At 55.2% G+C, this 16,596-nt stretch overlaps 1 pseudogene; it reads left to right on the top strand.

Annotated features, from left to right (window-relative positions):
- The window catches only part of LOC131586325 (uncharacterized), a 1,027,770-nt pseudogene that overhangs the window by 793,568 nt on the left and 217,606 nt on the right, over positions 1-16,596 (top strand).

Here is a 16,596-nt window from a genome sequence, read left to right as displayed (position 1 = left end):
CCTGGGATTTTGGAGATAATTACAAACTGGCTGGAAAGGTGAAAACTTTGGTCTCACGGATGAAGAGGAGCAGGAACAAGTGACACGGGCTGAAGAAGCTCCACCGTATAACCAACTGCCAGCAGAAGAAACACGCTACGCTCTGTTCACTGATGGTTCCTGTCGCATCGTAGGGATGAACCGGAAGTGGAAAGCAGCCGTATGGAGCCCCACACGACAGGTCGCAGAGGCCACTGAAGGAGAAGGTGGATCAAGCCAACTTGCTGAACTCAAAGCTGTTCAACTGGCCCTGGACATTGCTGAAAGAGAGAAGTGGCCAAAGCTCTACCTCTACACGGATTCATGGATGGTAGCCAATGCTCTGTGGGGATGGCTGGAAAGGTGGAAAAAGGCCAACTGGCAACACAGAGGAAAGCCAATCTGGGCTGCTGATGAGTGGAAAGACATCGCCACCAGGGTAGAGAAACTGTCTGTGAGGGTCCGTCATGTAGATGCCCATGTCCCCAAGAGTAGGGCTAATGAAGAGCACCGAAACAATGAACAGGTGGATCAGGCTGCAAAGATAGAGGTGTCAAAGACAGACTTAGATTGGCAACACAAGGGAGAGTTGTTCCTAGCTCGATGGGCCCATGACGCCTCAGGTCATCAGGGTAGAGATGCCACCTATAAGTGGGCACGAGACCGAGGGGTGGATTTAACCATGGACAGTGTTTCTCAGGTTATCCATGACTGTGAGACGTGTGCCACGATCAAGCAGGCCAAGCGGTTGAAGCCCCTCTGGTACGGTGGGCGGTGGTCCAGATACAAGTATGGGGAGGCCTGGCAGATTGACTACATCACACTGCCCCAAACCCGCCAAGGCAAGCGCTACGTGCTCACCATGGTAGAAGCCACCACTGGATGGTTGGAAACCTACCCTGTGCCTCATGCTACAGCCTGGAACACCATCCTGGGACTTGAAAAGCAGGTCCTTTGCAGGCACGGCACCCCTGAGAGGATTGAGTCAGACAATGGGACTCATTTCAAGAACAGCCTTATAAACACCTGGGCTAGGGAACATGGCATTGAGTGGGTGTATCATATCCCCTACCATGCACCCGCTGCTGGAAAAGTTGAACGGTGCAATGGCCTGCTTAAAACCAGCTTGAAGGCACTGGGTGGGGGAACTTTCAAGAACTGGGGGATTAATTTAGCAAAAGCCACATGGTTGGTGAACACCCGAGGTTCCACTAACCGAGCAGGCCCTGCCCAATCTGAGCCCTTTAGAACGACAGATGGAGATAAGGTTCCAGTGGTACATATGAGAGGTATGCTGGGAAAAACTGTTTGGGTTAATTCTGCCTCCAGCAAAGACAATCCAATCCATGGGGTTGTTTTTGCTCAGGGACCGGGTTGCACTTGGTGGGTGATGCAAAAAGATGGAGAGACCCGATGCATACCCCAAGGGGACTTGGTTTTAGGGTGAACTACCCATGACACTGTGCTTGTATCTGTATCTGTATGTACATATGTATATAGTTAAAGTAGTATGTGTTCGTGTATAATTTAAAGGTTTAATATTTGATGTAACATTTTGGTATGGGAAAAAATTTGGGGTGGATAGTGTTGAGGGTTAGGTGTTCTTTTTTTTGTTTTATTTTGTGTTCTGGCCTGCCCAGGGAATTTTTCCCCATTATGTGCTGGGACAACCTAACTACCGGTACTTAGGGGTGCTCACAAAGGACAAAGAGTGGCCAAGACCAGGGTGGGGGGGGAGGGGGCAGAAAAGGAGGGTGGGGACAGTTTTTAGCTGGCTTTTCCTCGGCTTCGGGGAAGGACGTTTGTGTGCTGGGTCGCGGAGCTGCTGCGGTGGAGAGAAGGGAATTTCGCCATCACCCAGACGGAGCTGCTGCTTCTTCTCCTTCTCCCCTCTTTGTTGGTGGCCTCGCACCCCCTGTCCTGCCGGGACGTGTGGCAGTGCCAGCCACCACCGCGGAGCTGCTGATCCACCTCATCCACCAGCCCAGGATCTCAGCTCATCCCTGCTGTTTCCAGCCGACTGTTCCTCAGAGCCCTGCAGGAGCACCGGGACTGACTGCCCGAGGGGGTTTGTGAAAACAAAACCTCTCCTCCATCCCATCTCAGCCGAGAAAGCTGTCCCGGGGTCCCTGGTTCTGTGTTCTTACTATTGCTGTAGTTATTGTTTGTTTGTTTACCTGGTTATACTAGTAAAGAACTGTTATTCCTATCCCCAGATCTCTGCCTGAAAGCCCCTTGATTTCAAATTTATAATAATTCGGAGGGAGGGGGTCTACATTCTTTCATCCCAAGGGAGGCTCCTGCTCTCCCTAGCAGACACCTGTCTTCTAGAACCAAGACAAAGCCCTGAGGAATTGGGTGTCAGAGGCCACAAGCAGCCCCCAGGCAGTCGCCTTGTTCCTGCCACCCGCTGCTCTGGTGCTTCCCCTGAGAGACTGCCATGCCTGCGGCAGAAGCCCTCGAGGCTGGGCCTCAGCAGCCCCGAGGTGCCCAGGCTGGGCTGGCTGGGGACAAGGAGGGCAAGGAGGCCCTGCCAGGCCACGGCCACTGGGTGCCTGCGATAAGGGGCAGTGGGCAGAGGCAGGGCTGGCGGCCAGCCCAGGCCCCCGCGCCTGCCCAGGCCACGGTGCTGAGACCGAGGCTCCCCTGACACAGAGCTCTGTGTCTGCACAGCTTCTGCCTCCATGGGGAGGGTGGTGATGTCTCCTCGAGCAGCGCTGCTGAGTCGCTGCTGCTGAAGCGGCTCTGGACAGCGCAGAAACAGCAGCAGAGCGTGCACAGGAACAGCCCTCAGGGCTGGGCTGGAGTGGCCAGGATGCCTCCTTCTCTTGCAGGAATAACAGAGATGATGGACACAGTCCCTTCAGTATGTATGTTCTATAGGCCGTAGTTAGATTCTTCTGTAAATACATTTCTTAGATTGCAATTGTTACAGAGGTCCTTTAATTTGTAAATACATTTTATAGATTGTTGCTATGAAGGTTCTTATAAAGTAAATACATTCTGTAGTTTGGTGGTGGTGGTGGTGCTGTTGTGTAAATAAATTGTCCTTGTTTGTCACAGGCTGTCTGTCTTTGCATTTGCTTTGGGCACAGGCAGCATTTGCACAGTTGTGGTTTCCCCTTGCCCTGGGTTCCTGAGGCTGGAGGTCCCTGGGGGTGCTGGCACAGCCACCCTGGGGCTGGGTCCCCGAGCACAGGAGGGAACCACTGGCGGCGCTCCCAGCACTGGGCACCGCTCGTGTTCCTGGGCTGCTGCAGAGCGGTGTCCCCAAGAGCAAAGCTGTCACCAGCAGAGAGGGGGCTCTGACAGGAGCAGCCCCTGCAGCAATGCAAAGCAGGCAGGAAACCTTCTGCCACCCTTCCTGCTGCAGCCACAGGGACTCCTGGGCTGAGAGCTGGCATCAAGCTACAGGGATGCAAAATCCACATTCAGGCTCTGAAGGCCTTTATGGCCTTGGGAATTGCTGGAGCCAGCATCTGGGGAGCAGCTTTTGCAGCTGCAGGGGCTGATATTAAGGGCTTGGAGCCCCCAAAAGCTCTGGCCCTCCTCTGCTTTGCATTGCCCCGTGCTCAGATTGTTCAAGGGACAAAAGCCAAGCGAGGGGATCCTGCCCTGCTTGCGTTTCTGCTGCTGGAACACGGGCTGAGACATCACAACTCTGGGGGCAGTGATGTTACAGGAGTCCTGGGACCACTTCCATTAGGGCCTGGAATGATGGAATCCTGGAATGGTTTGGCTTGGGCGGGACCCTAAAGGTCCTCTTGTTCAGCCCTGAGCAACATCCCACCTCACCAGGTTGCTCAGGGCCCTGTTCAGCCTGTCCTTTAATGCCTCTCTGCACAGCCTGGCCAGGGCCTCACCCCCCTCACACCAAAGAATATTTTCCTAACATCAAATCCACTCCTGTTCTCCATTGGAACCCATTTCCCCTTGTCCTGTCACTACAGTTCCTGACAAAGAGTCACTCTCCCACTTCTCTGTAGCCCTTTCACACCCTGCAAAGGTGCTGCTCTTGCTCTCCTGGCTGCACGCGAGCATCACAGCCCCATCTCCTCAGCAGCCATCCGTGGCTTCAGATGTTCCTAGAGCAGGGCACAAATCAACTGCAGCCCTGCTACTTTGGTTGGAGCCTCCCAGTTGTATCCTAAATGAGCTGCAGAAATGCTCAGGTGCTTCTGTCACTCCAGTGGATACACACAAATGGTTGGCTTGGGATAACAACAGCCCTGTTTTCTACTGCCACTCTTGTGTTGGAGGTACCAACACTGGCTTGTTCCATTTTATTGGAGTGTCCTAGTTTGACACTAGGCTGGACACCAGGCACGCTGGTGCCGAGGCAGTGAGATAATGCTTCAGCTATGCAAAAAGCTGGATGCAGAAAGAATTAGTTACTTTGGAAAAGGGTATGTGAATGAAGAATTTTTTGGAAATCAGCAAATTTAGCATCGGCAGCCCAGGGGCTCCTTCTGCTGCCCTGAGCCCACAGAGCAGGGCAGCCTTTGCTGATGGTTTGAGCTGTTCCTAAAGATCCTGTTGGGCTGTCGGAGACACTTGGGCCAAGGCATTGCTTCCAACCTGGGCCACTTTGGCTGGGCTGGGTGGAGCCCCAGGGCAGGGGGCAGCGTGTGCAACGGCCCTTGGTGACACGATGCAGCATGGTAACCGTGGAATGGAACGGGACAGGGTGTCCAAGGGCCCTTTGTGACATGGGGTGACATTAGTGTTGGCAGTGACACAGCCACGCCACAGTGCTTGGTGCACGTGACAGGGCAGGACGGGACAGAGTGGTGCTGTGAGGAGCCCCCGCACGGCGCACTCATTCCTTGCTGACCCACAGCCTTTCCGAGGCGTTACTCCTGCAGGTCACCTCGAGGCCAGACCACAGCACTCGGTGACCTGCAGCCTTCCCGAGGCTTCACTTCTGGTGAGGTGAAGCACCACACTTCTCAGGTGTGCTCGAGGCCAGACCGTGGCATTTCCTCACCGCGGTCCTTGACAAGGAGTCTCCTGTCCTTGTGGCACGAGCCCCTGAGACCTGAGTGCAGGACTTGCTGTCCTGCAGCCTTGCCAAGACTTCACTCCTGCAGGTGCCTTCCAGGCACGGCTGCAGGACTTGCCAACTCCGACCTTTTCCGAGCCACCTCTGCTGCAAGTAGCCATGAATCCAGGCAGTGCTGTTGAGCAGAGACCTCCGAGTGTCCCCAAGGTGACCGGGGTGAAGGAGGAGAAAGAAGGCCCTGGGACTGCCCCAGCACAGCAGCCTGGAGAGCTGGAGCAATTCCAGCCTCCGCAGGAGGGTGAGCGGCAGACCTGGGCCACAGGGCTGGTGCCTGCAGCCAGCTTGGCCTCGCCCCATCCCATCCCATCCCATCTCATCCCATCCCATCCCACCCCATCCCATCCCATCCCATCCCATCCCATCCCATCCCCTGGGGACACGCCCATGGACAGGACAGAAGTGGGGCTGGGGCAGACACCCTGGAGCTGTACTCTGTGCCCTGGGGCATCCCGGGGCTGTCCCTGCCTGGGGAGTGCAGGGCTGGGCTGTGTTCTCCGGCCTCTCCCACAGCCCCTCAGCTCTGGCTGCACTCGCTCTTTGCCAGGAGCAGCCATGGAGCGCACTCGAGAGCAGGGACACAGCCGTGGCCTGTTCCGCACAACAGCGCAGGTACCTGCAGCCATCCCCAGCTGGGCTGGGCCTGCTGTCCCTGCTCAGCCCAGCACCACGCTTGGAGCACTCCATGCAATGTCCCTCATTTCTTGCCCTTCTGCTGCAGATGATTTGCAAATTCATGAAGAGAATTCGGGAGGAAGAGACCAGTGCCATGGGCACTGTGGTCAGAGCATATTCTCCCATCTTCAAAACCAAGACCTGTGCTGCCCTGCTGGACATGCTTGTGGAGGAGGGTCCTTCCAGTCCAAAGCAAGTAAGCAGCCTGTGGCCTGGCTTCCATCCTCCCAGGAATTGCTTGGCCACGCCAGCTGCTCACTGTGAGCCTTTGAGGCTGTGGCAGTGTGGTGGGAAGGGAAGCACTTCTCTGGGAAGCTGGGCACATTACTCCCGCTGGCAGCTTTCCAAGTTTCCCTGTGCCTTCTCCAGGTGCCCAGCATGGTGAGGTACATCCACCAGTGGCTCGAGGCTAATGAGTTTCCTGAGTACAATCTGTGCAGGCCCCTTCTGGATCTGACAGAGGCACAGCCTGCTGATGTGGTGATGGCTCTCCTGCGTGTGGCCCCATCGTGTGACAGGTACAGGGCCCACGTGCCCAGAGGGCTCAGGGCATCACCCTGCACAGCCTGGCCCAGGTGTCTGACAAACAGAGGATTCCAGGGCCCTGTGGCTCCTCCCTTTGTCAGCCCTGGCACAGCAGCCCCCGAGCCTGCTGCCCTCAGGGGCCAGTCCCCACAGGGCTGGGCTGCCACTGAGGGGCAGGGGGCAGAGGCAGGGCTGGCAGCCAGTTCAGCTCCCTGCTGCTGCCCAGGCCACGGTGATGTGTCCCAGACCCCCCTGACACAGAACTCTGACCCCACAGAGCTGCTACCACCATGTGGAAGAGCATCATGTGCTCGTGCAGGGCTGCAGAGCCGGCCATGCTGATACTCCTGGATGTGCTGGGCAACTGGCCAGAGCACAGCATGTGCACCTCCGATGGGGACCACACGGCTGTCCCTGCCCTGGCTGTGAGTTTCTGCAACTGACCTTTGCTCACCCCAAGGTCACCTCTCCCTCAGGTCTCCATCCTCCCTCCTCCCATGGCATCTCCCTGCCTCAGGCACTGGGCTCAAACCTGGCCTAGGAGCAGCTCCAGGGCCACCAGGCTGGCTGCTGTCCCTACATCTCCACTGGCCTCTCCCTCCCACGCTCAGGCCCTGCCACATGGACACCTGGGCACTGAGCGCTGACTCGGGCTGCTCTGTCCTTCGCAGGCAACTGTGGTGATGTGGAAGATGCTGCAGCTGCCCTGTGTCCCACATGCAGTGGCAGTGTATTTCCCCCGCCTCTTGGTGCATCTGCTCTTGCAAGTGCTCTTCAGCACACTGGATATGCCAGAGGAGGTCGATACCTTCTGGAAGAGATGCCAGGAGCAACACGGCCTTGCCATCAGCCCCAACAGGTGCTCCATGCCAGTCCTCCTGTCCCTGCCATGTCCCCAGGGCAGGAGCCCGTGCTCCCAGCATCACCTGGGCTTTGCTGTGCACACAGGTTTGCAGTGCAGACCCTGAAGGCCCTGCTCTGCCGACTGCACTATGAGGATGTGGTGGCGGCAGTGGAAGATGAGTGTGGCTGGGACACGCTGCTCTGTGCTGGCACGCACCACTGTGCCGTGGCTGTGCTGGCCAGGTGAGCTGCCCCCAAACAGCGTTTGTGCCCTGTGCCTGGGGTGCCCCACACAGTCCCCGTGGTCATGGGCCAGAGGGCCTTGTCACCAAGGGATGGCCAAGGACACTGCAAAAGCCTGGGAGAGGAGGGTGCCTGTCGCTGCCCGAATCGGCCTCTTTTGCCTCGGCTAGCTGTGGCCGATGTCAGCGGCAGGAGTGGGGAACCAGGCTAGCACTGCGAGGCTCAACCTGGAACCTCCAGAGCTCCTCTGCGCTCTGGCGTTGGGGCTTACAGGGCGACACGGGATGCGGCGAAGGGAGAAAGAGTGCTCAGGCTCCTCCGATTTCCCAGGAACAAGTTTATTCCAACAGGTGCGGGGCTGGGATCACAGGGGGGAGGTCTGAGCCGAGACCCTGGGCACCCCCATGCGCCAGGTTTTAAGGACCGTGGGCGGCTCGTATGGTGACCAATGGGACAACAGCCACGGAGGGGTTATGGGTGGGGATTACAATATGCAGGACCAATGGTAGGGACCCGGGGGGGGGGAAAGCAACTGTACAATCAATAGGGCGTCGAGGAAGGGATGATAGGCAGGGAAAGAACTGGAACAAAAGGTGGGGGTTCACATAGATTGACAGGGCTTAGGGGCAGGATTAGGGTGATGGATGGGGAACAATCTGGAAAAATGGGAAGGGTTTACCATGATGGGCACCTGGGGACAAACCATTCTTTATGACCGGGGAGCAACTGGGGTAAACCACCTCTGAACTTAATAAAACCAAGCAATATGGGCGGCAACATCTCCCCCTTTCCTTTTAAGAAACAGAGGAAGGCGTGGGGTCTAGGGGAGCAGAGGGTACAGCAAACCATTCAGGAGCGGGAGAGGGAAGAGGAGGAGGAGGGGAAAGAGGGTTTACATCAACATAGTTAACTTGCCGTGGGGGGAATAACAAAGAAAGGATAAATTGAATTAAACACTTCCGCAACACCGCGAATGTACCTAATAAAATTTACAAAAACAATCTATAATATGGTTCTTATAACAGAAGAGAGCCATCCGGAGACACCCCATCCTGCAGGAGCACGGTGGCCAGTGCGACGTTCGGGGTGGTCATCCTTCTGATGGCTCTCTAAAATTAAAGGAAAACAAATACTTCAGTTAACATAAAGGGAGAGCAAAAAATCAATAGAGAAAAGGGGTTCGAGACATTCCTCCTCCTCGTCGCCCTCGGGGGTTACTGGGGCGGCCTGCACGGACACAGCGACATCCTCTTGCTCATCTGGTGGCCTGGTAGGATGTTTTGGGACATAAGGTTTCACCCACTTTTGTGGGATCCACCTTAGTCCCTGGGGCGAGGAGACGCAAGCGTAACCTCGCCCCCAGGTCACCAGATCGAATGGACCCATGATCTTTTGGGTCTCTGGGTCCCGGACCAGCACTGGAGGGCGATGTTGGAGCTTGTAGTTGCTGGTGGAGTTAAAGTGCAGTGCCACTGGAGGATTGGGATTAGTATCAGTACAGTTCAGAAAATTGATAGTAAACAGCGCCTTTGATAGCCTATCCTGAGGGGCGCAACCTTTCATTGAATCCCATTGACGTTTTAGGACGCGTTTGAGCGACTGGTGGGCTCGCTCTACAATCGCTTGGCCGGTGGGGGAGTGTGGGATGCCTCTCTTATGTGTCACTCCCCAACTCTGCAGGAATTCTTCCAGTTTCCTGGAAATGTATGCTGGGCCATTATCTGTCTTTAGCTCTTTGGGGACCCCCAGCACAGAGAAAGCCTGCAAGAGGTGTTTGCAGACATGCTCGGCTTTCTCTCCTGTGTGGGCAGAAGCAAAGACTGCCCCTGAGAAAGTGTCTATGGATACATGTACGAATTTCAGCCCGCCAAATTCGGGAATGTGAGTTATATCCATCTGCCACACCTCACAGCTCCCCAGGCCTCGAGGGTTCACTCCCGCCCCTAGAGAGGGCATGACAGTGGTCTGGCAATGGGGGCATGTGGCCACAATGGCTCTGGCCTGATCCCGCCGCAGGTGGAATTGGCGGACCAGGCCAGGCACATTCTGATGGAACATTTGGTGGCTCAGCTTAGCTTGTTGGAACCGATCAGGGAGCTGAGCCATGGAAACAGGGGCAGCGAGGGAATCAGCCATCTGGTTTCCCTCGGCTACTGGGCCGGGGAGATCTGTGTGCGACCTCACATGCATCACGAAAAATGGTTGCTTCCTGTGGGAAACAGTATATATTAATTTAGAAAGCAACTCGAACAATTTTGGGTTAGAGACCTCCTTCAGGGCAGCGTGTTCCGCTCTGGCAACCACCCCTGCAACATAGGCCGAATCAGTGACTAAATTGAAAGGTTCAGAGAACCTCTCAAAGGCCCTGACGACTGCATCCAACTCAGCAACCTGTGGAGATCCCTCCACATATTGAACATCTGCTTCCCACTGCTGAGTCTCAGGATTTCTCCAAGTCACCACAGACTTGTGAGATGCCCCGGATGCGTCAGTGAACACAGTCAGGGCTTTGAGGGGCTTCCTGCTCCGTACTTCTTTTGGAATTGGTTCGAATTTGGAATTGAAAAATTTGTGGGCAGGGGCATGAACAGAGACCTGGCCCTCAAAACTATCTAAAGCAATCTGGAGTGTCTCATTTTCCCGAAGTAACTGATTAAACATCTCTTTTGTCAGCTTATTTGGGGACTCTTTGTCCCGAGACAAGCTGACTGGTACCCGAATGCATGCAAAGTCGCACCCAGCCATCTCCCGAAGCCTGGCCCGAGCTCTCCCGATGAGCTGAGCCATCAGCTCCTGTGGCCGGGTGACACTTTTGGACCTTTGATGGCTCAAGAAAACCCACTCTATGATTAAGAGGGGATCCTTTGAGCCCTGGTCCCACTGAAAAATCAGCCCACTGAGGTGTGGCATTCTCCCGAGCACAATAAACTCAAAAGGCAGGGTCGGTTCGTACCGATGCGCCTGTCTTTCAACAAGGGCCTCTTCTACTTTCTCCAGGGCTTTCCTCGCTTCTGGGGTCAGGGTCCTGGGAGAACTCAGCTCCTTCTCCCCCTTCAAAAGTGTGAAGAGGGGGGCTAGGTCTTCAGTGGAAAGGCCCAGCCAAGGCCTGACCCAGTTTAAGGTCCCACACAGCGAGTGAAGGTCTGACAAGGTTTTCGGATTGCTGTTTATTGCCAATTTTTGAGGCACAACGGTCCTCTCAGCAATCCGCAGACCCAGATACTTCCAGGGTGGCATCCGTTGAACTTTATCCTCCTGGAGTTGAAAGCCTGCAGATGTTAAAGCCTTAACCACTCGGTCAAGTGATCGGGTGAGTAGATCGTCATGGGGGGCGCACACTAGGACATCATCCATATAGTGATGGATGATGACCTCCCCCATCTCTTTGCGCACGGGAGACAGCAATGAGGAAACATACCACTGGCAGATGGTGGGTGAATTCTTCATGCCTTGTGGCAACACCCGCCAGTGGAATCTCCTCATTGGGGCTTCTCGGTTGAGGGTGGGCACCGAGAAGGCAAACCGTGGGGCGTCATCAGGGTGCAAGGGAATTTGAAAGAAGCAGTCTTTTATATCAATTACGGCCAGATCCCAATTTCGGGGGAGCATAGTTGGAGTAGGCATCCCTGGTTGGAGGGGTCCCATGTCAACAATGATCTTATTGATGGCACGAAGGTCGTGAAGGAGCCGCCACTTGTCTTTCCCCGGCTTCCGGATAACAAATACCGGGGAGTTCCAAGGGCTGGTAGTCTCTACAATATTACCTTTTAATAATTGCTCCTCCACGAGCTCGCTGAGCGCCCTTAATTTGTCTTTTCGAAGCGGCCACTGATCAATCCAGATTGCTTCATCAGTGGTCCAATCAAGTTTTTGGAAGGGGCGCTCTACAGTGGCCGCTATTAAAAATCCCGAGGGGTTTTCGGGATTTCAATCTTTACCCCCCATTGTGACATAAGGTCTCTCCCCCACAAGGGAACCTGGAAATCCGCAATGAATGGGCGTAAATTTGCCAATTGCCCATCCGGCCCCATAATTTGCACTACGCTCCTTGATACTTGCGCTAATTGAGTACCCCCTATACCCTGAATTTTCCCTGCCACAGGTTGCAGCTCCCAATGTGACGGCCATCTCCTCTGGGGGATGATCGTCACATCTGCCCCCGTATCAAGCAGACCCTTCAGATGGACAGATTCCGCACCCTGCTTGATGCTGCAATCGATGATGGGTTTGTCCTCACCCACTATTTCAGTCCAGTAGACGCCTGGTGCGTGGTCGTCCACTGGGACTCCCTCCGGGACAGGAATGTATTGGGCTATGATTTGCCCCTTCGGGAGAAAATATGGTGGGTGAATGCAGCGCGCTAAGAGGAGGAGATCTTCCGGACCCTCTGGGAAGGTGATCGGGGAGATCTCAATCTCTGGGGGTGTGTGTTTAGTGTCCCTGATGGCGATGTACTTACAGTCACATCCAGTGTTTTTCTTGCCTCCCTCCAGTGGATCCACAGCAACTACTGTCCAGTGCTGGGTTTGAAAGAGGATGTCCTTGGTGGTGGTTAGATGTCGCGTCCGGTTGGGTGTCCAAGCCTGATGTGAAAAGCCCCCCTCCCCCGCAAGACCTGCCCCATTTATCGCTTCGCGCGGGGCAGGCTCGCGCAGCTCTCCTAGTTTTTTTTTATTATTGTATTGTTTGCCCTCGCCCCCGCACTGCTCCCTTGGCTAGGATGCCCTGCCGGGCAGTCCCTAGCTAGATGTCCAGGTTGCCTGCAGCGGAAACACAGTGGTTGACGCGCTGGTGATGGTGGAAACTGCGTCACTGCTACAGTAGGCGCTCGTCTCAACTGTTGCGGTGGGATGGCTCTGGACATCCCCATCATCGGCACCTTCCTGGAGCAGGCTTCGATGAGGATGTCTAGTGTCGGGGTTGGGTAGAGAGGCAAACTGAAAATTATCTGTTTACAAATGTCATTGGCATTGGCTTTTGCCACTTCTAATACAAGCTGTTCTTGTAGATTTGCCTCTTCTACTTGCTTCTCTGCCTGGGCTTGCAATCTATTGATAAACTTATTAAAAGGTTCATTAGGGAGCTGGAAAATACTCATTAAATTTATCTGGGGTCCCTCCTCAGGTAATGTATTGAAAACCTTTTCTGCGGCCTCCATGACTTTAATCAGGACAGGCCGGGGTAATACCCTGGCCTGCTCCTCTGGCTTGTCCCAATTTCCCTCACTGCACAAGTGATCTAAAGTCAGAGGGACTCCATCTATACATCCATCAATACTGTGCAAGAGGCTTGGAAGGATGGTCTCTAATGATCTCTTCCACCCCTGTTTCCACAACCTGAAGTCAGCTGTGGAGAGTAGGCAGGAAAACAACTCCTTCAGATCACTGGGCACCATTTCGTTCGCAGAAAAGGTAGCTTTTAATAGACCTTTAAAATATTCACTACCTCTCCCAAACTCCTTCTGTGCCTTGCACAGCTCCCTCTTAATTTGGAAGGAGAGGGCTTCCCATTCCCGGGACCGCCCACCCCTTCCACGAAAAGTCACCGGTGCGGCAAGGGGGATTTCTACCTGTTCCGGGTTCTGGCTTCCAGGCTTACCACCTCTAGCTCCCAAAGCATGGGAACCGGGTGTGGGACCGTGGGAACCGGAAGAAAGGGCGTGGGAACCAGGAGCCGGAAGGGGCGGGACTGGAGGACCGACTGAGGAGGAGGGCAAGGGGGAGGAGCGGCAATCAGAAAAGGCGGGGTTTAGGTGCATGACTTCAGAGGGGCCCGCCCCTGAGGAGGAGGAGGTTTTCGAGGGGAACTGGGTGGAGTTAGGGTAGGGAGAAAGGGTGGAGCCAGGGAGGAAAGGGTTGTTCTTGGGGGTCTGAAAGGGATTATGGGGAGAAGAGGCACAAGGGAAGGTCCCAGCCATGTGGTCCCCGCCATCTTGTGCCCTCCGGGAGCCCTCTTGAGGGTTAGGAGAGGGGTAGGGGAACACAGGGGAACATTGGAAACTGGGGGAAACTGAGGCACGGGGATCTGAGGGTGAAAACTGGGGACTTGCAACTTGGGGAATGTTTAGCTGAGGGTTTGTAACTGGGGAGACGGGGGAATGGAAAAGTGCTCTGGTAACTTGGCCAGGGCTACCAGGGCAGGGGTTCTGGGAGAGACGTGGGGAGCCAGGCATCCTGTTACCCTTGGGGGAACCCTGAACAGGACAATTTGCCCTGCAGGTCGCTCCACAGGTCTCCCTCAACTCGGGATCAGGGGGAGAGGAACACGGGGATGGGAAAACTGGGGAAACTGGGGCAGTTTGTGGCGTTTGCTCCTGCCTCATTTTTTTTTCTTTTATTACGGCAGACTGAATTAAGATAAACAATGTTACAAATTTGTCAGCCGATGTATCTCCTTCATTCACTAACTCTGTTAACTTTATTCCGACTTCATTCCAAAACTCTACGGTGTTTGCTCTGTCTGGGGTGAAGTTGGGGAAATGCAGGAACAGCCATCTCACAAACTGTTTCACCCTCCCACGAGAAAACCGTCTACTCTCTCCTTCAAGGGTACCCACAACTTGGTAGAAAACTCTTTTTTGCTGTGCTGACAGACGTGCGCCCATCTTTCTAACCCCAGTACAGCAGTTCCCACCACCCCCTGCAGCTAAAGGCACACGTAACAAAGTACGGGTCTGAACCGGGCTACCCCACACTCCCTCCCCGAGGGATTCTCAACACACAGCAGGGGGAGCTGCACACCAACACACAGCAGGGGGAGCTGCACACACTTGCACACCCCCTCGTCCCCCACGTGGGGCTACTCACCCAATTCCGGACCGGTGCTGCAGGAGACGTCCACAAACCCCGAGGCGATCGTCGGCACGTCGACGGTTGCCGCCTCGATCCCCGGGAGCAGCACTCGACAAAAATGAGTCTGCTCTACCGGGGTAGCTGCCGCTCACAGTCTTTTGTAAAATCCACACAAGTGCGTAGATTCACCGACTTCTCCGGGGGTCTCCACGCCTCACGAGAGGCCCCGCGTTGAGCGTCATCTGTCGCTGCCCGAATCGGCCTCTTTTGCCTCGGCTAGCTGTGGCCGATGTCAGCGGCAGGAGTGGGGAACCAGGCTAGCACTGCGAGGCTCAACCTGGAACCTCCAGAGCTCCTCTGCGCTCTGGCATTGTGGCTTACAGGGCGACACGGGATGCGGCGAAGGGAGAAAGAGTGCTCAAACTCCTCCGATTTCCCAGGAACAAGTTTATTCCAACAGGTGCAGGGCTGGGATCACAGGGGAGAGGTCTGAGCCGAGACCCTGGGCACCCCCATGCGCCAGGTTTTAAGGACCGTGGGCAGCTCGTATGGTGACCAATGGGACAACAGCAACGGAGGGGTTAAGGGTGGGGATTACAATATGCAGGACCAATGGTAGGGACCCGGGGGGGGGGAAAGCAACTGTACAATCAATAGGGCGTCGAGGAAGGGATGATAGGCAGGGAAAGAACTGGAACAAAAGGTGGGGGTTCACATAGATTGACAGGGCTTAGGGGCAGGATTAGGGTGATGGATGGGGAACAATCTGGAAAAATGGGAAGGGTTTACCATGATGGGCACCTGGGGACAAACCATTCTTTATGACCGGGGAGCAACTGGGGTAAACCACCTCTGAACTTAATAAAACCAAGCAATATGGGCGGCAACATGCTCTGAGGAGGAAAGACCCACCCTGTGCTGGGACGGCAGCCAGAGATCCAGCCAGGGCTCTGAGCTGGTGGTCCATGAGCAGCTTCAGGATGGGGAGAAGCGCTACAAGTGCTTGGAGTGTGGGAAGAGCTTCAGCCAGAGGAAAACCCTGATCTGCCACCAGATGATCCACACTGGGGAATGGCCCTATGAGTGTGGGGAATGTGGGAAGGGCTTCAGCTGCAACTCCCACCTCATCATCCACCAGCGTATCCACACTGGGGAGAGGCCCTACGAGTGTCCTGAGTGTGGGAAGGGGTTTCACAGGAGCTCCACTCTCCTTGTGCACCAGCGGATTCACACGGATGAGAGGCCATTGCGCTGCTCCGAGTGTGGGGAGGGTTTCCAGCACAACTCCACCCTCATCAGGCACCGGCACATCCACACTGGGGAGAGGCCCTACGAGTGTCCCCAGTGTGGGAGGAGCTTCACCCAGAGCTCTAACTTGACCAGACACCAACGGAGGCACCAGTAAGGGAAGCCCTGTAAATGCCCCAAAGTGAACAAAGAGCTTTCTACACAGCTCCAGCTTCATCCCCCCTTGGCGAATCCACATTGGGAAGAGACCTGGTGATCCGTGTTCCCTGTGATCCATGCTGGGAAGACACCTGTAGCTTTTCCTGCCCATGGCAATGACATAATGTGGGATCAAAGAACATGAGAGTCTGACCATGGCCCTGTCATTATATTCAATCCCATCTCAGGTCATTGCCAGGGGCAGGAAAAGGACTCCTTCTCTCTCACCTGAGGATAAGAGTGTCCTTTCCAGGTAGGAGGAAATATATGGCCAGGAAGAGGCAGTCGGTGGCATTTTAGTTTTCTCTGTGAATAGTTTGTCTTATCCCTTCTGTTATCAAAATTATTTCTGTTCCTGTTTGTTCCTTATCTCGTTGCTGTTCTCAATAAATTGTTCTTATCCCAGCCTGGGATCTTTGCCTTTTGTGCTTTCCATGGGAGGTGGGTGGGAAGAGAGCAGCGATGCTGTTTTAGCAGGAGTAGGAAATTGGGGAATCCCATTCCTGAAGCCCAGCCCGTGGAAACTGAGCATCCCAGCTGGTGCCAGGCCTGGTTGCCATGGCAGCAGCCTTGGGAGCGGGTCCCTGGCTGGGGGCTGTGGGTACCTCTTCCCTCTGGTGCCCAGGGACAGGAGTGGAGGGAGCAGCTGGGGCTGAGGCGGGCAGGTTTAGGCTGGATGTGAGGAAAAGGTTTTTCCCGTGAGGCTGCTGGGGCACTGAACAGGCTCCCCAGGGAAGGCTCCCAGCTCCAGGGCTGGCTGAGCTCCAGCAGCGTTTGGCCAGCGCTGCCAGGCCCAGGCTGGGATTGTTGGGGTGTCCTGTGCAGGGCCAGCAGTTGGACTGGAGGATCCCCATGGCTCCCTCCCAACTCAGCCAATTCTGTGGCTCTGGGATCCCATGAGCCTGGGGATGGGACTGCAAATGGTTGCCATGGCAATGGGCCCTGGCTCCAGGCCTGAGACAGGCACAAACAGGGCTTCCACAGAGACCTCCCAGG

Source organism: Poecile atricapillus, chromosome 19 (genome assembly GCF_030490865.1).
Source record: "Poecile atricapillus isolate bPoeAtr1 chromosome 19, bPoeAtr1.hap1, whole genome shotgun sequence".
In the NCBI taxonomy this organism is placed as follows: domain Eukaryota; kingdom Metazoa; phylum Chordata; class Aves; order Passeriformes; family Paridae; genus Poecile; species Poecile atricapillus.
Note: the sequence above shows the minus strand (reverse complement) of the source record. Positions and strands in the feature narration are given on the sequence as shown.